This window comes from Miniopterus natalensis, chromosome 6, assembly GCF_054644295.1.
Source record: "Miniopterus natalensis isolate mMinNat1 chromosome 6, mMinNat1.hap1, whole genome shotgun sequence".
Classification (NCBI taxonomy): domain Eukaryota; kingdom Metazoa; phylum Chordata; class Mammalia; order Chiroptera; family Miniopteridae; genus Miniopterus; species Miniopterus natalensis.
In genome coordinates, this window is record NC_142086.1 from 18,772,021 (window position 1) to 18,779,096 (window position 7,076).

Genomic DNA, 7,076 nt, shown 5'->3' on the forward strand with positions numbered 1-7,076 from the left:
TTTTGTGTTTATTCTTGTATATGGTATAAGGAAGTGGTCTAATTTTATTTTATTTTTTTGCATGTTATCTGTCCAGTTTTCTCAACACCATTCATTGAATAGACTGTCTTTACCCCATTGTATGATCTTGGCTCCTTTGTCAAATATTAATTAACCATAAAGGTGTGGGTTTATTCTGGGCTCTCTCTTCTTTCCATTGATCTATATGTCTGTTTTTGAGCCAGTATCATGTTGTTTTGATTGTTATGTTCCCGTATTATAGTTTGATAGCACATGTAACATTTTTACCAGAAATAGAGACATGAAGGGAGCAAATGCTGTGGGAAAAATATCACCCACAGACTTTTACTTATTTATTTTTTAAATATATCTTTATTGATTTCAGAGAGAGGAAGGGAGAGAGAGAGAGAGAGAAACATCAATGATGAGAGAGTCATTGATTGGTTGCCTCCTGCATGCCCCTGACCGGGGATTGAGCCCGCAACCCGGGCATGTGCCCTGACCGGGAATCGAACCCCAATCCCCTGGATCCTAGGTCAACGCTCAACCGCTGAGCCACGCCTGGCCAGGCCCACAGACTTTTAGAAGCAGAGTTGTCTCAAACCTTCGATTTGTAAAATACACAATATCTACAAAGTGCAATGAAACAAGGCGTGCTTCTATATATATTTTTGCATTGATTGAATATGTATTTATGTGTTTGTATATATTATATATGTAAATGTATTATATATGTTATGCTAGAAGTAATCACTCTAAATTTGAAAAAAAGTTGATAGAGGGGGTTTAAAATTATATAATGGAAATATGAAATTACAGAATAAGAAACTCTTATCTCTGATTATATAAATAAGATAAAAGCAGTGCACATAAAAAATAATGATTTAAAGATATATATATATATGAAATCTACCACATGTTTCATACAATAATGGCTGTAGCAGAAGTTTGACCATGAAATGAAATGGCATAAAAGAAGAGAAAAAATATCTGTATTTTCTAAAATTAAAATAAAAAATATTTTGTAGTTTGACATTAAAATTAGTCTTATTTTTCATATCAACACCTACAAGTACTTCAGTTTATTGCAGCTGTTTGGGCATCTGTAAAAATAAAGAAACATAGATTAAAGATATTTTTAATGAAATAAGCTGCCAGACAGTCATGACTCTCGATAGTGTTTAACAAGGAAGATATTTTCTTTGCTCTTGAAGCATGAAAAAAGAAGGCATGTTTAATGGTTCCGTAGGGATGATGGTTTGTTTTGAAATCTGTCTAGCAAAATTTTAACTTTGAAGATTTTTTTTTTTAATGTTCTGAGATTGAAATTTTAGAGTTCTTGTTTTTGGTACTTTAAAAAAATATAATCAAAGGTAAACATAATAAAGTGTATAAAGCAATAGATAATAATTCTGTTTAAAACTAAAGAAAAGTTGTGACAAAATACACAAAAACAAACATGATGTCTTTGTTTAAAACATTACCTGCTATTAACAACAGTAAGAATGAATTAAGCTGAGTAGTCAGCACTTCCTCTTCTTTCAGTGGGTTTTTATTTTCAAACAAATCTTTGCAATGTGCTTGCATTACAAACAATATAGAAAAAAATATTTTGATAAATGTTAAAACCTGCTGTTGTGGTTCCCACTTTAGTAAATGGATATACAAACACAAATACATATAGATTACAGTCCTGATTATGTTTCAATAAAGAAACAGTATGGAATGTTTCATGACTCAGTAGATACAGCAAATTGTCTGAAGTTTTCTTGTTCCACCTTCTTTAGAGCTCAAAAGACTGTTGCAATTGTAGATTATATTAGAAAAATATTGGAAGACATTTAGATAAACCAGAGTATTAGAACCACAATTTGCATTGTTGTCCTAAAATAAAAAAATTCTTGATGATTGTTTTCAAAACTAACTCTGTGATTTAAAATAGTAGGAAGTGGTTAGTTAATATAAAGATTCAAATGCTTTATTATTTTAACATTAAGTCAACAGTTTTATTCATTGTAAAATGTACAACCTTGAAAAATTATACTTAACACATTAAAATTACTAGAAAAAAAAGATAAAAAGGATTCTTTAATCGCCACACTTTAATTCAAATTGTGCCAGTAATTTTATTATTTCTTCACCCAGGTATTTAAAATCTATTCTCAGCTTCCAAGAAGGAGAGCTCAGGGATTAGGATCTAAAAACCCTGATGTAGTTCTACACTCTCTTGCTATTTATAATTCTCAAAATCTCAGAACAAAATGAAGACCTCAGAATGGTAACATTTTCTCTGAATTTGCATAAAAACATCAGAAGGAATGTTGGTGCTATAGCTCTTGCCTTTCACCATTTTTCATAGTAAACATCAGCTTTAAAAACAATTAAATATTTAATCATTGCATTGTACTTATTTTAACATATAGGCTTCCTATTATCACTTACTCTAACCTTTATCTACTCGCCTTGTACCTCTGTACACATCAAAAGGAAATATATAAATATACTGGAGCCAGGCATTATTTTATTTCACCTCACCAAATACACACTACACTTCACTGTTCTGATTTGCATCCTGTTTTGTGGGCATTTTTACTAGGCTCTAGGAATGGATAAATATACAAAATATTGACTCTGCAATAAAAAAAAAAAAAATGACTTTTAGTTTCAGTTCAGAGATGAAGGGAACTAGTAGTTTCCATCCCTACAGGGAGGTGGGGGGGGGGGGCAGAAAGTGCAAATTAATGGCTGTTCATGAATTTAGAAAACTCGGGTTCCAGGACAGAGTCATACTGGAATCTGGAGACATAGAACTTAAGCATTTGCTTAAATGAAGCAAATGTCACTAGACACAATATATTCTAATAGGGTACTAGACCAGTGATGTTGACAAATTGCTGGGCCAGCGTGAAAGCGTAAAGCTCCTGAGTGTGGAAGTCATTGCACAGTCCCCACCTGAGAGGCTTTTCCTCTGGGGACTCATCAGGCTGTGGCGAGGGAGGCTTGGGGAGAGAGTGAAGAGCGCATTCCACCTAGTGCAGGCTCCTTGGGGTAAACCAAGTGCAGGCTGGCAGCCACAGCGAGCTCCTGCCAGATCCCTTTCTGCTCGCCCTTACAAGAGCTATTTGTAGGATAAAGGATACCAAGGCCTGCCTGTGGCCGAGGGCAGCCCTGCAGTGCCATCACAGCTGGGAGAAGAAAGGACGGCACGGCTGATCCATCTAACCTATCTTACCTAAGTAACAAGGCAATTAATTCTCAGAAGGAAGGGCTTCGACACTATAGCATAAGGATCCCGAGGTTTACCTACTGCACACTGGGGAACGGGGAGGTCCCTACCTGGATAAGAGGCAGGAAGGCCTCCAAAGGTCAGAAATCACACCCAGAAAACAAGTTCTTGATGTCTCATGTCAAATGATACCTCCCCATTTTATTTTCTTATATACTAATATTTCTAATATTTCTTATATACTAATATTTCTAATATTCAATAGAGAATTGATCACATTCACTTCTATGTTTAAAAACAAATAAAACAAAGTACGGTCTCCTCCCAAAAAGACCTATTGAACTTTTCTATATCCTTAAATATATCATGTAACTGATAAGACAGAAGGGACTCTCTCTTATCCAACCTTGCATTCAGTGCCTTTCACTTTAAAGATCATTAATAAACATTTGGTTAACAAGTTGATAACTGTGTTAAAATTCTTAACTAGAATCAAATAATAAGGAAAATAGTAACTTATAAGACATCAGAAAATAATGTTTGGGGAATAATATGTCACTGATAATAGTAATATTTAAATTAACTTTTGTAAAATAATGGCCTTATTATTATTATTATTATTATTATTATTATTATTATTATTATAGAAAACAGCAAGAAAATATCATACAATAAGAGCTCTGGCTGCAATCATTACAAATATCTCATTAAACCCTTATCTTTCCACAGCTGTACTTCAAATAGAGTGACCTGATATAGAGAGGAGACTTTTCTCCACAATATTATTCTTTTGTTTGTTTGTTTTTAAACTTTTTTGCCCTAAATATACTAGCTTTCTGAGTTGTTTTTTATTTTTTATTTTCTTATATACTTCCTCAGCTATATATGTTGAAAATGCCAGTAGATGTTTTCTATCTAAATATTTACATTTTAAAATTTGTCTTTATGGTTGAAAGTATTACAGATGCCGCCCTTTTTCCTCCCTTGATCCCTTCTACCTTACCACCTCCTCCCCAGGCCTTCAAGAACTAATATGTATATTATGCATAATCCATGGACACAGACAATAATGTGGTAAATATTTACATTTAATAATTTTACAATCGTCTCCCATTGTTTATTAAGAATTGTAAGCTCAATAGGGCTTCAGATATTTCTTTTGGCTATGTGTTTTCAGAGAAATAGTGGAGCTAAGAAGCAGTTAGAAGAGTAAAACTAACTTATTCATTTAACTTGTTTAAAATGTACACATTGCCCAAAGCCAGTAGAACAAGGTACAGTATATAAATTATAAGACTTAACTGAATGTAGCACCTGAATGGAAGAAATAAATACCAATGGGAATGACATATATGGAAACATTAGGCAAGAAAAAAAGCCATTCTGATATAATACTCACTTTATCAGGAAACTGGTTATAGTCCAGAAATAGTTTATCTGCAAAAGTTCAGCACTGGGAGGTAAACATGGACTTTCACAAAAAGAGTGTAGTTGATCTTACTGTTTATTTATGTTGCTTAAGGAATATGGTGATTACAGTGAAATATGAAATACTCAGCTATCAAATTATATATGAATGAAGAGTAATAATCCTCTTAAATATGTCTTGAATTAGTATGAAGAATAGATTAAATACAATTTTATAAATTACTTAAATAACACCAATGCAAATTATTTTGGGAAGTGGGGAAACAACAAGTTTGCATCAGGATTGTTTATTTAAAGGAATTCCACAGGTAAGTTGCTAGATAATTTTTGCCATAAATCTTTTGTAATATTTCTCAGTAAGATTTATTCTACTTTATATTTCTTCTGTGTGACTTACTAAAACATTGCTTTGAAATTTCCCATTAAAGAATGACATCATAAACTTTCTTAACAATAATAATATTAAATGCTTTTATGAGCTTGTGATATAAACTTTGTAGTAAGTTGAATAGCTGTGACTAGTGAATGTTATTTTATATGGAAAAAAAAAGAACTTTGTATTATAATTAAAGATTTTGAGACAATGAGATAATTTTGAATTATCTGGGTGAGCCCTTAAATTCATAATTCAATGACATGTGTCCTCATAAGAGTGAAGGAGATTGATAAGACAAATGCATATGCCTATTAAGAAATTTACATAGCCCAGCCGGGCTTGGCTCAGCGGAAGAGTGTGGACCTGGGATCCAGGCCATCGGGGTTCGATCCCAGTCAGGGCACATGCCCGGGTTGCGGGCTCCATCCCCATTCAGGGGCATGCAGGAGACAGCCGATCAATGACTCTCTCATCGTTGATGTTTCTCTCTCTCTCCCTCTCCTTTCCTCTCTCTGAAATCAATAAAGATATATTTTTAAAAATTAAAAATTTACATAAAAGATTGTTAATTGTAGTAACTGTTGTATTTTGAAAAACACATGTAAAAAACTGAATTATTCCTCCATAGGAGAATTAATAAACTATATCATTCAAAGTTAAAGTTAATAAAATAGTTCTGCATAAATCATCACTGATAAAACTCAAAAAGTGAAGGAAAAGAAATTTCAAAGAGATACAAAAGTTGATAATAGTTACATAAAAATTTAAAACATGCAAAATAATGCATACTTACTACAAATAAATTCATGGGGCTAACCCAAAGAAGGGATGTCAGTGATGTTAAACTGGAAAAGGTAGAGTTGATGATAGAACTGAAATTTGATTTCATAGTTTTGCTCACATACATGACAAATGTGTAACATTTCAACTAAACAAATGTCTAGAATATTATTTCAAAATGTTTGTATGTTATTTATTTATTCATTTACAATGAAAAGAACAAAAGAATAGATATTTGTGATGTATATGTTCTGAATCTTTGAAGTTTTGAAAATGGCTACCTTTCCTTCACAAAAAGAAAAGAAAACCTGACAACTTGAATTAGTATAGACTATGCAGAATATGCAACAGTTTCTTTGTTCTCAAAACTCTCTATATATTGCTCAATTATATTAGTAGCTGTTACATTGCAGAGAAGTGTGGGGCTAGCCATCTGCTTTGTGCATAGATTGTCAACTTTTGTATTGCCCCTTGGGTGCAAAATTTAAATTCAAAAACTTTGCCTTGATAAACATGGAGATGAATCTCCGTAAGTATTACCTGGCACTTGATGGACCCTATTTACACATCAATTTAGATTATTTTTTTCCCGGGGGAATTGTGCTTTCCATTAACTCTTTTTTCCTCTTCTCATTTTTAAAAATCTCATCTTTTCTTTTTAAAAAGTGAGTTCTTGCTAATCTTGAATATTGTTGATTATAAAGTAGTGATTTCTAAAATCAAGTTCTATTTTTTATAAATTTTCTTTATTCAAAGTACATGTATCCTTTGCATTCTTAGTATTATGCTTTCTACTTTTTGTGTTATAGGATGCCTTCATAGCTGCTCTATGGCAATATTTTTCCCATTCTCTTTACATATACCTTCTATCTATCTATTTAATATTCCTTAGCCCTAAATTGTCACATTTTAATGACTTAAGAGGAAATACCCTAGTCCTTCTTGAGGGACAGATTAGCAAGGAATGTTAATTAATGTTAATTAACATTATCTGTTAATATATTTATGAGAAAATTCTGAAAAGATGTACAACAATACTTTGCAAGGAACTCAGATGAAAATGTTTAGCCAGTAACTGCTATCCATGGTTCTTCTAGGCCAAGCGTGTTCCCCTTTAGACTTCATTTCTCCAGCTATTAAACACTTTCCTTAAGTCATTTTTGCTGGCATATTCATTGAACAGGTTGAATAATAACTTAAGAATTGGTTTAAAAAATATATTAATGAGCCAAATGAATGAGAACTGACTTGGTATGCAGAGGTGAG